General features: G+C 34.2%; 1 protein-coding gene across 1 annotated transcript in view; it reads right to left on the bottom strand.

Annotated features, from left to right (window-relative positions):
• Positions 1-9,215, bottom strand: part of LOC141398220 (uncharacterized) — a 59,391-nt gene extending 50,176 nt beyond the window's left edge. The window contains exon 1 of the mRNA XM_073975457.1: positions 9,083-9,215. The gene's annotated coding sequence lies outside the window, so the exon portion shown is untranslated. The remainder of the gene's footprint in view (positions 1-9,082) is intronic.
• Positions 9,216-19,023: the final 9,808 nt, after the last annotated feature.

Here is a 19,023-nt window from a genome sequence, read left to right as displayed (position 1 = left end):
AAAAAACAATTTTGGTGAGTTGTGGTGTGTTTGTATGACATGCTGCCTTTACCTTTGTTTTTGTGTGTATGTGTACTTGTGAGACTCTTGTTTTTATTTGTTTCTGTTTTGTTTCATTCTTCTTTCCTTTTCATGTTTGTTATGGTGTTTAATTATTCCTTATGTTGTGGTGGGTTCTTGTGGCTTTTTGTTTGTCTTTGTTGTCAGCCAATGCAGCAAACCATGTATTGTGTTCATCAATGATTGCAATATTATACGCGACATTTATATCCAAGTTATGCGAAAAGTGTATATGAGAAGTATATGCACTCAAATCAAAAATTTCTGGGCTGGTTTTCTGTATTGACAATACTTTTTGTAAACAAAATTAGATTATGATAGTTCCTAAAATCGGTATTGTTAACGATTTTAACAATATTGCGAAAATTCGAAAGTTGTTTTTGTTTTCTATGTTTGGAACAAAAGAGGGTATTTTTGGATTTGGATTACAATGTTTGAACAAAACAAATACATTTTTGGAACCAAAACATATATTTTTGTTCCAACAAAAGCGAAAAATATTTTTTCTCTGCGTGTAGGGATGAGATAAGGCTGGGTTTTTAGAATTTCGAACTAGAAGGGTACTAAAAGGTACTAAATATGGTACCCTTTGTATAGGTAAAACGGGAAGAGGTAGAATTCTGATATTTGGAATGACGGTCACTGATGCAGAGTTAGAAAGATGTACCAAACGGTTTTTGGAAATTTGGAACTACAAATATACTGTATACTAAAAGATACTAAATTTGGTACCAATTGTATAGTTTGAACGGATATAGCTAGAACCTTGAAATTTGGTATGGTAATCAAGATTGGGAAGTGTTGTCGATATAGTGGGCTTGGAAATGCGTACTTGTGTGTATGAAAATTCCTAAATGGTACTAAATTTGGTACAATTTGGATTTGGGTGATCGGATAGAGCTGGAATCTTGAAATATGTTATTAAGATTACTGTTAGAGAGTGGGGTTGAGATATGGCGATAGTTTTGGAAATTCGTACTTATATACATATGTGTACGAAAAGTACTAAATTTGGTTTTTGCGTGAACTGGAAACTTGAAATTTGGAATTAAGACTACTGTTGGAGAGTAGGGTTGAGATATGGAGGGAGTTTTGGAAATTTCTACTTATGTGTACAAAAAGTATTATATAGTACTATATTTGGTACCATTTGGTATTGGGTGGACCGATAGAGCTGGAATCCTGAAATTTGGAATAAAGATTGGAAGGATTTAGATATGGAAGTACTTTAAGAAGTTCATACTTATGTGCTCGAAAAGTACTAAATGGTACTAAATTTAGTAAAAATTGGATTTGGGTGAACAAATCCTCCTGGATTTTGGAATTAAGATTACTGTTGGAGTGGAGGGTTGAGGTAGTTCTCATTTGTATAAAAAGTGCTAAATGATACTAAATTTGGATTTGGGTGAACGGATAGAGCTGTAGGCCTATTCTGTAACTTTTTAACAACTTTACTCATTGTTTATTCTACAACAATTTCATTTGTTTTTTTTTTGTAGTTGTTACAAAAACAAAAGAAATTTTAAGAACTGTTCAATCGATAAATGTTACAGAATAGGCCTACTGGAATCATAAAGTCTTGAATATGGTTATTGTTGGAATGTATAATTGAAATAGTTTTTTTTTTTTTTTTTGTGCAAAAATTACTAAATGGTACTAAATTTGTTACAATTTGGTGTAGGGTGAACGTACATATATACCTAGAATCCTGAAATTTGGAATTAAAATTACTCTTGGAGAGGAGTATTGAGATAGTTTTGGAAATTCCTATTTATGTGTATGAAAAATACTAAATGGTACAAAATTTGGTACAATTTAGATTTGGGTGAACTGATAGAGTAAGAATCCTGAAATTTAAAATTGAGATAACTGTTGGATTGTAGGATTGAGATATGGAGGTAGTTTTGGAAAAGTACTAAATGTAAATGTGGTACAAATTGGACTTGGTTGAACGGAAAGAGCGGAACCCTGAAATATGCAATTAAGATGTCTGTTGGAGTGGAGGAATGAGATTGAGATAGGCTTGGAAATTTATACCTATGTGTACGAAACTTACCAACGTTAGTAAACGGCTAGGGCTAGAATCCTGAAATTTGGAATGAAGATTACTGTTGCAGTGGAGAATCGAGGTATTTTTGGAAATTCGTACTTATGTGTACGAAAAATACAAAGTGGTACTAAATTTGGTACAATTTGGATTTGGGTGAACGGATAAATCTGGAACCCTGAAATTTGGAATTAAGATTACTGTTGGTTTGTAGGATTGGGATATGGAGGTAGTTTTGGAAATTCATACTTATATGTACGAAAAGTACTAAATGATACAAAATTTGGTAAATTTAGATTTGGTTGAATAGATAAAGCTTGAATCATGAAATTTGGATCTAGGATTACTGTTGGAGTGTATGATTGAGATATTTTTTGCTTTTGTACGAAAAGTACTAAATTTACTACAAGTTGGGTGGATTGATAGAGTCAGAATCCTGGAATTTCAAATTAGGAATGTGTACGAATAGTACTAAATGTAAATGTGATACAAATTGTACTTGGGTGAACGGAAGGAGCTGTAATCCTGATTTTTTTTTTATGAAGATATCTGTTGGAGTTGAGGAATGAGTTAATATGAGTTTTTTGAATTGAAACAATTCATTACTTATTTGTACGAAAAGTAATAAATGAAGAAATTCTTACATCTGTTTAACACTTTAAATGTACAAAATGTGGTACATTTTGGTATTTGCTAAAACTGGAAAATTTTAGTATTAGCTTGGCGTGTAGAAAGGAAATAAAAAGATTCCCGAAATTAGTGTTTATATGTACGAGGCAGAGGTAAGGGTAGAGAAGAAAATTGTGAAATTCGGTAGTTGGTATTTAGAGAGGAGATAAGTACTAAATACTACTATAATTGTTTTTGGGTGAACAGATAGAGCTGTAAATGAGTAGTTGAGTGTGGACGTAGTGTGGTTATTGGAATATAATTTTTGAAACTTGTACATATTATAAGTACAATATATATATATATATATATATATATATATGTATATATATATAAATATATATATATATATATATATATATATATATATATATATATATATATATATATATATATATATATATAAAATTTCGAATTTTTGTATTAGAATCAGTGTTGGTGATGGTCCTAAATTGGTTGTTGTGTGTAGGAATGAAGCTGGAATTATATAATTAGTGTGTGAAAAGTACTAAAGTGTAATAAATTTGGTATTGGGCTAAAGAATAGAGGTGGAATTCTCATTATTTATTTATTTGTCAGTTTCGCTGTTAGAGGTGATTGTACAATAAGTGTACTAGAAGTATTAAATAATAATAAACATTGTAGCACTTGTATTGAGTGAACCGATAAATGAAATGTTTATGAAAATCGGTCTTAAAAATGAATGAAAAGTTTCTACATGCTACAACTGTAAATTTTGAGCTAAAGTCCTGGGTTTGAAAAAAATGTACTGAATAGTGTACTATTTTTATTACGCCAACGGGAACAAAATTTGTATTCCGAACGTTTTAATAAATTCATTTGAAAACGTATATCTATTCGACAATTGTTTTACACGAACAAAAAGGCCTAACCAATTTTTTTTTTTTATATAGGGCCATGTCAAAGAGAGCACATTTAGTAACATTTTTTTTAATAAAATTTTTCTACACTTTGATATCACAAATTCCGAAATTGCAACTAATTCGGTTGGAAATGTGGAAAAAAAATTAAAATAAAAAAATTAATAAAACATGGAAACGGGGTTTCGGTGTGGAAATTCGAAGTAAAGTGGTATGAACAGAATTTAAATGAAATTAAATATCAAGTAAAATAAGTATTAGTACAACAAAATGTTTAGTGTTTCCCACTTCGTGGATACGGTCCATATTTTGGTAAATCTCTCATATGTATATTGTGACAGCATAATTTTTGATATTTGAGAGCTTTTAGAGCGGTGTAGATCTCCTTACAGAAAAACATAAATGCTGGATCGGGATCCAAATTTTATCATATATCGAATGGATTAGCCTACGATTTCAGTGAATCATATCCCCCATAGAAGGATGCCTCCCGATTTTCGTAGTTCTGAAGGTTGTTACGTCAATATCCCAGCGAAAGACTGAAATTTGTTATAAAATATTCCAGAAGAGAATTATCAGTATAGGTCCGTGGGTTCCTATATCCCCTATAGAAGTGTACCTCTTGAGTTTCCGTATTTTGAAGGTTTTACCGAAATATCGGAAATTTGTTATTTAGTCTTCGTTGAGTCTAAAAACTTTCCGACAGAAATTTGTAGGTAAAGATCGACGTTTTGATGTAGCCACCGTGGAACGGAACCTCCCGAATTTCGGTATATTGAAGGTTAGCCACATTGTTTTGGCGAACCTGCTGAAATTTGGTATTTAGTCTTCTATATAAACAAAAGGAAATTAATTGTTCCATTTTACTTTAATACAACTCGAGGTGAAGGGGATTACAAGTTCGGCCTGGCCGAACTTAACGCCGTTTTAACTTGTTTTTAGTTATTTGTGTTCAAATACAAATGATGTCGACTACTGGTACATGCCGGACTTAGGAGCACTTATCCTATATTAATTTTCATTATATAGGGTAAGTGCACCAATAGTCGGTACTTTAAGAGTTTGCCTTCAATCCTTCGTCATTCCGAGACAATTTGGCCAATTGCATTTGCTTCGAAATTTAGTTTACTTTCCGATGACATAACTGATGAGATTCAGTGGCGTGGATAGAAACTATTCTTCCTTGCCTTACCCCTTGGCGAACAATGCCAACCTTTTTCCACTAATAAATTAGTTGTTTTAAAATAATAAAACAACAACAATGGGATTAAGCCAGACAAAATTGTATTAGCTATCCCAATAAAAAACGCCGCACAGAGGGGAAATGTGTGTTAAAAGTTGATCAAAAGCCCTAGAAAGGTCATTTAAAGTCCGATTGATATAAAATTTTGCACAAAGCATATCTTCTGTACAAGGATTAATCCTATAGAAAATAATGAAAATCGGTCCAGATTTGGATGCAGCTTCCATATATATTCCCATCTGATATGAGATAAAAATGCACCAAAATCACTGAAATTTGACACATGAAACCTGAAGTAGCCTAAAAAAAACATTGAGCCAATTTTCAAACAAATCGGTACAGATGTATATGTAGTCCCATATACATATATTTCATTCCAAATTTTATTTTTTGAAACTTACTTAAATTAAATTTTTCTCATTCACGTGAGAAAAGCCGTGAATGTTTCTAAATAATGCAAACATATTTGATAGATGTTGGTTTAGTCTGATAAATACGAGCCCCGGTTATAAGGCGGAGCAAAATTTAGTGTGAGTAAACCTTGCAATTCCATATAAAAATATTTCATATTTTAGTTGAGAAAAATTAGATTTTTTCGGAATGGCGCAAATATGCGCAATTTTTTATGATTGAATCTGATATTTGAGACTCAAGCGAAAAAAACTTTAGAAGAAACTATGGTCGGGAAACGACGGGGAAATAGACTTTTTCACTATTGAAATTTTAGTAATCTTAAAAATTGTCATTAAAAATGTTCATAAAGAGGATATGTGTCACCATTATTAAAGAGCAAAGATGTATAATCATTCTGAAAATTTTAAATGCTAATCTTGTTCGGAGACTGTACAAAAACAATAAATCTTGAAAAATATAAATTTTCGCGAAAATTTTGTCATTTTAATGTTCACCTAATTTCTTAGTTTTCGAAATTTTACTTTTTGTTTTCAGTATGGCTGAGTTCAATCGACTGCTGCATTGGATTGGTTAATCTTACAAAGTCGAGGATGGTTATAGCAAATGTAGAAAAGAGTCTGGTTGCCGTTTATCAAATTTTTTTCATAAAAAAACGATTTTCATATTTTGAGTTTTGAGCAACTTTAGGCATATGTTTCCCCTCTGTGCGCCGCCACCAATGTTCGATTTGAGAAACACTGGCACCGTTTGTATGGTTGGCTGCGACAAGCTACCAACTACATTTTGTTATGTGCATTCGTCAAAATTTGACGACACATAGCAGTGGGAAAAGGTTTGGTGTGTTTCGCAAACACTTTCGTCGTAGTTGTGTTAGGCTGCCAAAGAAAAACTTCTCATTGAAGTTTTTTCTTTGTTCACCTTTATACTTCGATGTGACGATTGATGTTTGGGTATAAAAAGTTTCTTGTTGAAGAAGTTATTGAAAAATAATTTCGGTGGAGAATATCCACAAACAAGAAACAAGGGAACTGATGAGAACCAGTGGCGTGGATCGAAACTAGTCTTCCTTGCCTTACCCCTTGGCGAACAATGTCAACCTTTTTCCACTAATAAATTAGTTGTTTTAAAATAATAAAATAACAACAATGGGATTAAGCCAGACTATTTTGAAAAACAAAATTGTATTAGCTATCCCAATAAAAAACGACGCCACCAATGTTCGTTATTTATTTAACATTTTTGTAAAATTTTGAGCTAATAATAACGGACATATCGCGTGTTTTCACCCATGTCGACTTCTGGAAAACTTTACATTTTGTTGTCCCTAAAGTCGGCATCGCACAGTGGCCAATTTTCAGAAAAACCTGGCCAAAAATCGATGAAATAAATTCATAAGTTTACACTAAATAGTGTCAAATATTATTTATAGGATCTCACTGCGTGTAGTTATGAAAAAAAATATATACGTTTTTTGTTTAGTAAGTGGACATAAAACCAGGTTAAAGTGACCCTATTTGGATTTTTTTTTGACTCAATTTTTAAGTTGTTTATAAAACTATGATAATATCCGAATAAACAGCGAATTTTAAATATTTTTTTGTAATTGTAATGAAAGGTATGTGAAACGTATGAAGTGCGCGTTTTTTTTTTAAATTGATGTCCGTACTTTTTGATTTTTTCAAGGTAAATTTTCACAATAAATTAAGAAAACAGTTGTGTGTAAGATGGAGTTGGGCTGTGTATCTTATCATTTCATAAAAAGGGAAGAGTTTTTTACCAATTTCCTTCAAAACATCCTGCACATATTTGCACTTTTCGTTTTTAGGTGGCATTTTGTCTTGCAGACATGTACAGATTTTCTTTGATCCAGAATGTCAGAATACAGTATAGTGTCACTTTCTGGCGTTTGGGTATAATTTAGAGTTTTGATATATTCTAGGACATATAGTAAAATTTTATGGCGATCAAATTTCTGGAATATTTTGATCTGATTCCATCACATTTTATAGGAGATTTTAGAGATTTGTGAAAAAGGGACCAAAAAGACCCCTTGACTCGCACGAGGGTTAATTTTTTTAAGAAAAATATTCCTCACATTCTTGTCAGTAAAGTTGACAAATACATTATACACCTAAAGTGCAAGGATTCCAAATGATCTCAACTCAAATATTTTCAAAACTGTAGAATTGGTAGAAGTTTACAACCCCATTTTATTTTCTTGGTTTTTTTTTTAGGCAAAATTGATACCGATATTTCCCTGGTATGTAATGCAAATAGAGATTAAATTTCTTTGGTAACTTACAGTGAATTTTCGCGGAGAACATTTGTGTCTTTGACGCCATTCTTCTAAAATGGTGCTTTGTATGACAATTTTGCCAAAACTCACATGAAGTACGCCCTTAACCGTAAAATGTGTTCATAATTTTGCACATTTCTGGAGTTTAGAATATTTTGATCTGATACGATCACATTTTATAGGAGAAGGGTCCAAAAAGTCCCCTTTAATGACCGTCCGAAAGTTAAAAAGTATGAAAAATGAAACAAGCGACCCGAAAAAAATCTATTCATTTTTAGAGTTTTGGCCAGGTTGTTCGTAAAATTAGCCACTGTGCATCGGCAAAAATGCCAGACTTAAGTAGAATAGCTAATTTGGTTTAAAAGCATTTAAACGAATTCATCAGTCACACTTATTCTTGAGCTCGAGTCGTCATAAAATTGGGGAAGGGCTCTTTGTTTCAATACAAAGAACTAAGAGAACTGATGAGTCCAAGTGTCGTTGGACGAAACTAGTTTTCTCTGCCATCCCCTAAAGTAATCAATGTTAACTACATCCCACTTTAAACTTGTTTTTAAATTTGAAAACAACAAATATGAGATTAAGCTTGACTTACATACAAATAGTAAGAATTAAAATAATTTTTTAATAATTTTTCTAAAGTGTTCTTTTGACTATTCTCTACGAACACAAATACAATTTTGTAAATTTTTTTAATTGTAATATAATTACAGACATTATTATGTTGACGTCTCCACTATTTTTTTCTTTAGAGATATGCATTTTCGGTTGTGGTGAAAAACACTCACTACCAAAAAGTTAAATTCCGATATAATGGTCTAAGCTCAATGAAATTTTACACAGAGTTAGCTGACAATATTGTCGAAACATTTTTAAGATAATTTTTATATTTTGTTATAGTAATTATGAGTTATTTGACTACTGGTACATGCCGGAATTAGGAGCACTTACCCTATGGTGTTCTTTAGAAAAAATCTGGTTACATTTTACTTTGTTTTAATGTGATTACGAAACAGTTTTTTTTTTCGGGAGAGATATGCACTGTCGGTCGTTTTGAATGCCCCTCACAGACAACGAATTAATTTGAGACATATTAAATATTCATTGCTCAATAAAAATTTGCAAACAGTTAGCTGAGAATAAATATTATTGAAGTTTACTTAAGGTTTATTTCATATTTTGTTACAGTAATTTTTAAAAGACTGCTAGGTAGTTCATGGCGATTTTAGCAGTTCTTACTTGCATCTACATACATGTCTATAAAAAATGTCTGCCCAACATTATTTATTTCTACAATCCACCTGCAAATCAGATTAAAATTTCAAGCTTATTAGATTAAGCTTATTAGATTAAAACGTTTGAATTTGTACCCCAAAAAATCATATTGTATTTGAAAAAATACCAATGTTTTAGAATGGTTAATAAAAGACAAACAAAATAAATGGGTCTGTGGCTTTTGTTTTTCTTATTACCCAATACTAAGAGCGTCAATAAAAGTTCAAATATGGATATTTTGTCATTAGAACTTAAATGTTGCTAAATTTTTTTAGCAGATAAAACGACACAAATCCGGCATGTTATTAAAACAACAGAAACTGTATTTATTTTGCAAATTTAGCGATGATACACACTCAACCCAACATCTCTGCTTCGTATACAACTCAACAATTGAAAGTACTCGTTCATTGTTTCATTTAACTCTCGTTCTCTTTTTCACACTTTACTAAGTGGTAAAGTCTGCTCAAACAATGGCAGACAAAATTCACCACAGTTAAAAACTCCGCCCCTTTAATTTATTTTGGCATTGATTAAGTGAGTTTCTCAAATTGTTGTTATTGTGGTCCAGCTGCAGCAACAGCATCACAACACATTGAGTAACGAGAGAAAACGACTTGCGCGTTCATCTTCTTGTCTTGCTTTCACCATAGTTTTGTTGTTTCTTTCTGGCACGTTTGGATGAAAATTCCCTTTTTTAACCTCCCAGTCAAATGAGAATTGTTCTGCTACTCTCCGTTGTTGTCCTTTCTGTGTCATTTTGATAAATTTCAAAGTAAATTATTAATTAAATGCTTTTTACTTGGCTTTTTGCAGAAATATAATTGTCATTATTTATGTTTATTAACATTATTCCTCTCTGAAGATTTAGTCTTACTTACCAAAGGTACATAGGGGGTATACACAAAAACTCAAATGGTTATTTTAACAAGGAAATTTGCCCTTTACATAGACAGCCAATTTTTGTTTCACCCTGGGAGAAAAATACTTTCCCTAAAGCGTGTTCTCTTTGTCTTTATGATTGGGGGAGATGTTGTTTTGCAAGTCGCCCCCAATTGCTCAGTCAGCATTTACTTCCGCTGTCTGGGTCTGTCTCTTTTCATGCAGGATGTTAAGTAAAAAACATTTTACAAGTTATTTTATGGCGTTTAAAGCTGTTTTAGTTCTTCTTTGTGTTTCATTTTACTTTTTTCGATTATTTCGCATGACATCATGAATATAATCAACCTAAAGATGCTCGAAAATATAGTTTTATTCTGAAAAAGTAAAACGGAAATTATGTTATAAAATAAATTGTGGTGGACATTCTGTTACTGATGTCAACATTTTCAGGAAAAAATTGGAAAAAAATAAAGTATACATTTATGAGGTTGTAATTTCATTAATAAAGAGGACTTTATACAAAAAGATGGTTATAGATTCTACATACCTATTAATATAAACAAATAAGAACGGGATAAATTCAGCGGACCGATCTTGTTATACCCTCCACCTCGAATTGTATTGATGTGTAGAGAGTTGAATATGTTATGTGATACAATGACATTGATTGTCATCAATGAAACCTCGATGTATTCTACTCAGTGAGAATTCGAAACCTCAAATTACAATCACTGCAATTTAACTTTTTCGGTCCGCTCCTGAACCGGATGTCTTAAAATAATTTTTTCGTGATAGCAATGCTTTCTAGTTCCAAATTAAGTATTTTTGAAGATTTCAAACTTCGGGAGTTATTGGGGAACCAGATATTGGAAGATGCTTAAAATAATTTTATAAGAACATACAAATTGCTTGTTATTTATTCTTTAAGGATCTGTTTGGATATAATATATTATATCAGTAATTCATATGTATGATAGGCAAGAAAAGAATTTTTACTTGTATTTGAACATAGATGAAGACCATATTTCAAACATTTTGACACAGGTGTTCCTGTCTTGCAAAAACGACATCGACCTTTTTTCCCCTTACCACCCGAATTTGGCGGATTATAAGTAACTTTACGGCGCTTGGAACTGGACTCTCTCTGGATACTTTTTAACACGTTATTCAATGGTGCTATCTTCAGCAAATTGATCTCTATTTCTTCACCTCTCTCCAAAATTTCGTTCAAACCATTCTATACAAACTCGTCATCTTCGCACTCTTCATCAGAAGACTTGTTTCAGTCGAACTCCAGAATGGCTTGTATATCTGTTTGACAAAGCCCTTTGCGTGGTTTGTTCATATTTTCGATTTCAATGGTTTTTAATATCACCGTGGACCAAAGTTGCTTAAAGCAACTTAAAAAAAGTAAAAAATTTTGTGAAGGAACAATGCCACTTTTTTTCAAAAATTTGTTTTTGTTTTATATATATATACCTGTAAGTAATAACAACGCGCATTTGTTTTTTAAAATTATTATAAATATTTTTATTTAAACTTTATATACTATTTTTTTAGTACGAGAGATTTGCTAGACTTCACAGTGAATAATGCATAATAAATAGGTCAATCGAGTTTTGATGAGAAAATCCCGTCAGTTTCAAATTAAACCATGCTAAAAATCGAAGTTGCTTATAAGCAACGTTGGGGTCGAAAAGGTTAACCCAGATAAAGCCACTGGTCGTTTAAACGCCACAAAAAATGTCTGCAAAAATTGACGTAAAACTCTGGTCGAACATTTTTGTGATTCAAATGCATTTCTGTTGAATAATGTGGTTAAAAAACCTGGAAAATACCGGGCGGTACCATAATATAGGTGTTAAATAACAACATTTACATATACCAACAAAAGGGTTTGGACTTTTTTCAACCTCGTATCCCTATATCTTATTTTAAGATTAGATAAAACCATAATTACAAGGTTATTCGATAAATAAGCTTACGCAGAAAAATCTATTAAAGTTGTTATACCTATATGAGCTTTTTTGAAAACATTTTGGAGTCACTTTAAGCAGATTTATACTTCAAAGCAAGCTTTAAAGCCAATGACATAAGCTTTTGTTTCTCACCAATTTTAAAGCCATATCATTATATATACACTCCGGTTCATCTGAATAAAATCAAGCAATTTTGCCTACAAATACCGTTATATCTAACGAGAGGAGAGGAATTGTAAATTTTATTTTTGTGGACACGTATAGTATAAAGTGCCCGATATTTTCCATAACTAAAATGTTTCACATACATATGCGTTATAACGGTATTTTTACTCGCTTTATGAAAAATATCAAAATATTAGCATGTTTTAAGAATCGAAGAATTTACAGAAATCATATATCAGATGTGATAAACTTTTACAATGGACTACTTATAACTAAAAATATAGGCCGAGAGTGTCCATTGACAACAAATATATGACGAAAATGTGTATTAGGGTCGTGAAATATGATGAAAATCGATGTTTAGAGCTCCAAAAATATTTTTACGAAGAAATAGACAGAAACAATGTATGAAGTCAAAATTTTAAAATTTGTTCAAAATTTTCAAAACCACACCAAAATTACAAAGAAGAAGAAAAAATATTTAAAATATCGGCTACTATAAAGAGTAATGTCCACAAAAATAAAATTTACAATTTCTCTCTTATCGTTAGATATTACTTACTTAGCTGGCCCATTACATAACATTTGCTCCATAGACCGAACAGAGAAAAGATCTCGCATTCTCTCTGTTTAGTGCTTCGCTTTTAGGAATACCGCGCCTTGTCATCTCTTCATCCACTTATTTGCGCCATCTATTCTTTGGCCTGCCAATTCTGCTTGCACCGCCATGTGGCTCGAATTTATACGCCTTTTTAGCGGGTTCATTATCGCTCATTCTTATTATATGGCCTAGCCAACGCAATCGCTGCATCTCGATACGTTTAACTATATTGATGTCGTTGTATAGCAGATACAGCTCGTGGTTCATACGACGCACAATGTCGCGAGTTCATATTAACTGTGGCCAAAAATAGAAAGAGTTGTCGTAGGTGCATCAATTTTGGTACACGTACCTATTATTGACTTGCAATCTTCAGGACAAAAAATTGGGTTGGTCGGTCCACGTTTTGATATAGCCCCCATAGAACCGTACCTCCCGATTTTCGGTATTTTGAATTTTTTAGACACAATGACCAACCGAAAGTATTCAAATTTTGTGGTTAGCCTTCGGCAGAGGTATCAAACATTCCAACAGAGAATTGTGGGCTTAGGTCCACGTTTTGATATAGCCCCCATACAACGGTACCTCCCGATTATCGGTATTTTGAAGATTTTAGCCTCATTATTACACCGAAATTGCCGACATTTGGTATTTAGTCTTCGTAGTGGGCATTATACCTTCATCTTGAAATTTGTCTGCATAGGTCCACGCCTTCATATAGCCCCCATAGGACGGTACCTCCCGATTTTCGTTATTTTGGAGGTTTTAGCCTGATTATCACACCGAAATGGATGAAAATTGGTATAAGGTCTCCGTTGGGGGACTTATAACCTTACGCCAGAAATATGTCGGTATAGGTCCTCGTCTTCCTATAGCCCCATAGAACCGTGCCTCCTCATTTTCGGTATTTTGAGTGTTTTGGCCTCAATATCCACCCGATATGACTGAAATTTGGTGTTTAGTCTTCATATTGTTTGTGAGCATATTGAATATATCAAACTCTTGCCTTTATATATGAGAAATTTCCTTTAAAAAATTTTTTTGACCGATTAGTGGTCAAAGACAGGCAATTTTTTGTAAAAATTCGAATTTTGATATTAGCTTCTAACAATTTTTTTAAAAATTGGTTTTTTTTTTAATTCTCTCGTTTGAAAGCAAGATTATTAGGTACCTAACAAGCCCACAAAAATATATGATGATCGGTTCATTCGTTTTCGCGCTATAGCCAACACGGCAAAACGATTTGTTAAAAAGGGGGTATCCTCTCAGTGAGGTTTTCGCTGAAAAAGAGAAATGACACATTCGTCTGCAAACCTCTGCAGCTGGGACCTTTATATATTTGAAGTACTCACTTTTTCATTCAGCAAAAAATATCGATATACACTTTTATACAATTTTTTCCCACTCCACTCAATTTAAAATTTGCTTCAGAAAATAATAAACTTAGTAATAAATGTTTGGGTAAATGTAAACACCATATGATTAATATTTACATGCAAACAAAAGTATAGCCAAGTTTATTACATCCCAGGAGAACTTAGGAACCATTTTTGCAGCGACCGTTACTTTTACATTTTAAATATTAACGTATAATATAATTTACTACTTTTAGAAAAAAAAAACACAAAAATACGTATTAACTAAAATTGTCGGATTTAAATCCTCATATAGCAAAAACTACTTCACCTATTAGTACAAAAATTCAGATTCTTCTTAATTAATATGTTTTCTATCACTCCCCATCAATAAATTTGTTCAACGAATCATTTAGTTTTTACCATTTTTGGCCACGGTCGTGACACTTTGCGACGTCGATATTCACCGTCAACGCCGATTGGTCTGTAGATCTTTCGAAGAATTTTTCCACCAAACACGCCAAGCACTGCCTTATCTGCTTCCGAAAGTACCCAGGCTTCGGACCCATACATTAGCACGGGTAGTATCAGTGTTTTGTAAATCGTTATTTTTGTTTGACGAGTTGTGGCTTTGTTTTTAAAGTGCTTACTTAAGCCATAGTAGCATCTGTTGGCCAATACAATTCTTCTTTTTATTTCACAACTGATGTCGTTTGTTGTGTTTACAGCGGTGCCGAGGTACACAAAGTCTTTTACTACCTCAAAATTATAGGAACCAACTTCAACAGTTGGTCCGATCTCAACGGACGCATTGCGCGTCGAAAGCATCAGCTTGATCTTCTCGCCGTTTACCGCCAGACCCACTTTAGCAGATTCTTCTTCGACCATCATAAAGGTATCGGTTACTTCTTTTACTGATCGGTCCATGATGTCTATATCATCAGCATAAGCAAGTAACATGTGACTATTGGTGTAGATTGTGCCACTTCTTTTGACGTTTGCCACTCGTATAACCTTTTCTAGCAGGATGTTGAAAAGATCACACGAAAGGCTGTCTCCTTGCTTGAAACCTCTTTTGGTACAAAACTCTTCGGAGAGGTTCTTTCCTATTTTAACTGAAGATCTTGTGTCAGTTAGATTCAGTTTACAAAGCCGAATGAGCTTTGCGGGGATACCAAATTCAGACATTGCTTTGAATACCTTTGAACGTAGCGGGCTGTAGAAGGCTGCTTTATAATCGACAAAAAGGTGGTAGGTGTCGATGTGCATCTCAAGGGTCTTCTCCAGGATTTGCCGCAGGGTAAATATCAATGGTGGACTTGCCAGGTCTAAAGCCGCATAGGTATGGTCCAATTATTTCGTTGATCATGGGCTTTAGTCGTTCGCACAATATCCCTGACACTCTCTTGTAGGCGATAGGGAAAAGACTTATGCCCCTATAGTTGATGCATGAAGTCTTATCTCCTTTCTTATGGACGGGACACAGGATGATCAGGTTCCAATCGTCGGGTACGCGTTCTTTTTGCCAGATGGAGCTAACTAGCTGATGCATACACCTTATCAGCGTGTCGGCTCCGGTTTTAAACAGCTCGGCTGGTAGGCTATCAGCTCCTGCTGTCTTATTATTCTTCAGCCGGTTTATTGCTGTCTTTACCTCAACTTGGCCGGGTGGTATATATTCAATACCATCCTCTGGGATTGGATCTGTGGTAACTTTGTTGACTTCGCTACTTTTGGATACCAACAGTTTGAAAAATGCTTCTTCCATATCCTTAGCACACTATCTGTATCAGTTACCAGATTACCGTGCTGGTCTCTACAAGAGTATGTGCCAGTTCCAAAGCCAGCAGTTTGATGTTTCACTCTTTGGTAGAATTTTCGGACTTCTTCCTGTCTCCTGTACATCTCGATTTTTTCACACTCCTGCTTTTCCATCTCTCTCTTTTTCCCGCGGAAAAGACGTTTCTCCTCTCTCCTTTTCTCCCGATACCTCTCTCGTGCGCTACGAGTAGCTACTGATTGTAAAGTAGCCCTATATGCCGCATTTTTCTCTTCGGTAGCAGCACGACACTCCTGGTCATACCATGGATTCCTTGGTGGAGGTCTCTGGTACTGATTTTGCAGCTGTTTACATGGAGTGAGCAATGTTTTGCCATTGTCCAGATTTGTTATCGGGACGAGGAGTTCTTTGATTAAGCAGTTGGGCCAGTTGAGTGGAATATGCTGTGGCTATCTGTTGTGAATGCAGCTTACCGATGTCCAACTTCCGTGTTGTGTCTGTTCGCCCTTTGTTTGCTACGTTTAATCTGGTACGTACCTTTGTTGCAACAAGGTAGTGGTCCGAGTCTATGTTTGCGACAGCCAGGTGCCCTTATGAATATCGAGATGCTTAAATCTGGTACTGCTAACAACCATGTTTCTTGCAGCTGCAAAGTCCACCAGCCTCATACCATTGTCAGATGTTTCACTGCGGAGACTGAATTTCCCGAGTGTTGGGCCAATGATATTCTCCTTTCTAATTTGGCATTAAAATCACCTAATATTATTTTAATCATAAGTTTCTTCTAGGCGCTCGTAAAATATATCTTTGGTCTGTTCGTCCTTGTCTTCAGTGGGAGCATGAGCGCGAATAAAGCTGATGTTGAAGAATTTTGCTTTTGATCGAATTGCAGCAAGTCTTTCATTCAGTGGGGTGAAGCTTGATACCAGATGTTTTAACCTCCGACCAACAACAAATCCGCAACCAAACTCATGCTTTGTGTCATGGCAGCTATAATACAGTGCGTCACCTTTAGGTATTGTTGTGACGCCTTTCCCGTTCCATCGTATTTCCTGTATGGCAGTAATGTCGGCCTTGTACTTTTCAAGTACATCTGCCAATGCGTAAACTGCACCTTCTCTATAAAGAGTGCGAACATTCCGGGTGCAGATTCTCAGATCATGGTTCTTAAAAACGTTTGCGGGGTTCGTCAACTTTAGAGGGGTTTGTTTTTCTTTTCTTTCGTTTTTTTCATAGTAGGCTGTTTTTTCCTAGGGGAGGGTTACTAACCCGACGCCCAAACCCAAGTTTTTAACGTTTTTGTGGGTGAACGCACGGCACATGTTAGCTCACTACCTTTAACGGGTCTCAAAGGCAGTTCCCCTTGTGACACCACGGGGAGGTCAGTGCCCACTTGAGATGAAAGAGGGACCAAGATAAATCCTGGGCTTTGCCATGTTAAAGCCGGTCAGGACCGTTCCTTGGTATCTTTCATCCCCTACGTCACCCTATCGTTACCCAGCAAAATTTGAAGGAAGGGGTTCTTTGCGATGACGTGATTTCATGTCATCTTTTGCATTGGTTCAAAGGAAGTCGTGAAAGATCCGATCTTTTCATTAGGATTTGAACAAATGCAAAGGAAGTCGTGAAAGATCCGATCGTTTCATCAGCATTTGTACCCATTCCATCGATCCAATAGAGATGATGTTTGTGTTTTTATTTACACACCTGTTTATTTTCATTTTGGTATGTTCCAGTACTGCAAAAATCTACTAATTTTTACTATTTTTTCCGATAACATAAAGGAAAAATTGTTATCGTAGTAAAAATTAGTAGATTCTTGCATGTTCTGGAACAGACCAAAGTTGTCAGAACTGTCGTCGTGATGTTGTCTTACATTTCCTGCATATCAGACAACTAAAACTTCTAAACAATTGGTATTGTATGAAGCTCGAAATGTCTGCAATAAAAATGAAGTCCAAATCATCGGGCTAAAAATAGAATCGTACATTGCTATTTCAAAAATTCCCTTGTCTGTTCTAAATCTGACATAGAACGAAATCAATCAAATCTCGCTTCTTGGAATTTGAAAAAAAAGTCCGAAACGAAAAGGAACAAGAATCTGAAAATAAAGAAGAAACGATTTTTGGAAAGAATCAATTAAAAATAAAACAATTAAGCATAAATGGTATTTTCCAGAAAAAGTCTCTCCTCCCCGTTCGTTACATTTTGTTCTTAGAGATCCCTAAAGCAAGCCGGGTTGTAGATCCCTACATATTTTCGTCACTAAACAAAAGAGTATAAATTTCCAAAATGTTGTTATATAATAATAAAATTATAAAATAAAAGTAATTTACGAAATAAAATAAAAATACTTAAAGGAGTCCATGTCGAAATCTGAACTGGTCATGGGAAGATAATAGAAAAAACCATTTGTAAGATGAAAGAATATCAGTTGCGGAGAAAGGAGGAAGTAATCTTTTGCGTTGCAGAGGTGGTGATTACATTGCAATTTTGGATGTAAATTTTTTGCTGATCAATTAATTGTAGTTATTTCGTGAATTCGTTTGAATTAATAAAGAGTTTTGTTTGTCCATATTTCAATAGAGCATTTCCATTTTCCAAACAAGACATGAAAATGTCATGCCAAGGGGTTGGTGAAAATGACATGTCAAAGCATTGGTTAAAATGACATGTCAAAGAATGGGTGAAAATGACGTGTCAATGCACTGGTTAAAATGACATGCCAAAGCATTGGTGAAAATGATATGTCAATGTATTGGTTAAAATGACATGCTTAGGATCCAAAAAAGAACGTCATCTTTTGGGGGTCACGCTCATATAAAATTCATGAGTGAAAATGACAAAAAGATGACATACCAGATCACTTGCACCCATGATTCAACTCATGATTTTTCATCGAAGATTTTACTGGGTAGATATAACGATATTTATAGGTTTTTCGAAAAATTCATGTAACACCGCGAAATATTCATCGTAGACCCCTCATGTGGTATACCAAAATTCATACCTCGACGAGATTAAGCGATTTTGAGATGTGTGTAATTTGTAATCAAACTACAGGCCAAAATTATGGATCGATCGTCACGAAATTTTGTATGGAGATAGACACCTATGGGCGATGATCGTGAAATATTTAGGGGATGAAATTGACCATAAACAAATTTTTTATTCGATTTTGTAGCGGCTCAATGATGCAGATTAATCTGCACCCCACTTAGCTGCTGCTTACCTTCTACTGGTGCTTTGGAGGAATTTTGAAGCATATACTTTCCAATTCATAATTAAGCTCCTCTCAACTGCGGAGATATGCCTCTCCACTATTATAGGTTGGAAATTTTGTGACCAGACCGCCGCACTTCGGAAAGGAACTAAG

Source organism: Musca autumnalis, unplaced genomic scaffold (assembly GCF_047663935.1).
Source record: "Musca autumnalis isolate F117 unplaced genomic scaffold, ASM4766393v1 scaffold_3, whole genome shotgun sequence".
NCBI lineage: Eukaryota > Metazoa > Arthropoda > Insecta > Diptera > Muscidae > Musca > Musca autumnalis.
The sequence above is the reverse complement of the archived record's forward strand: the minus strand, read 5'-3'. Positions and strand labels throughout refer to the sequence as shown.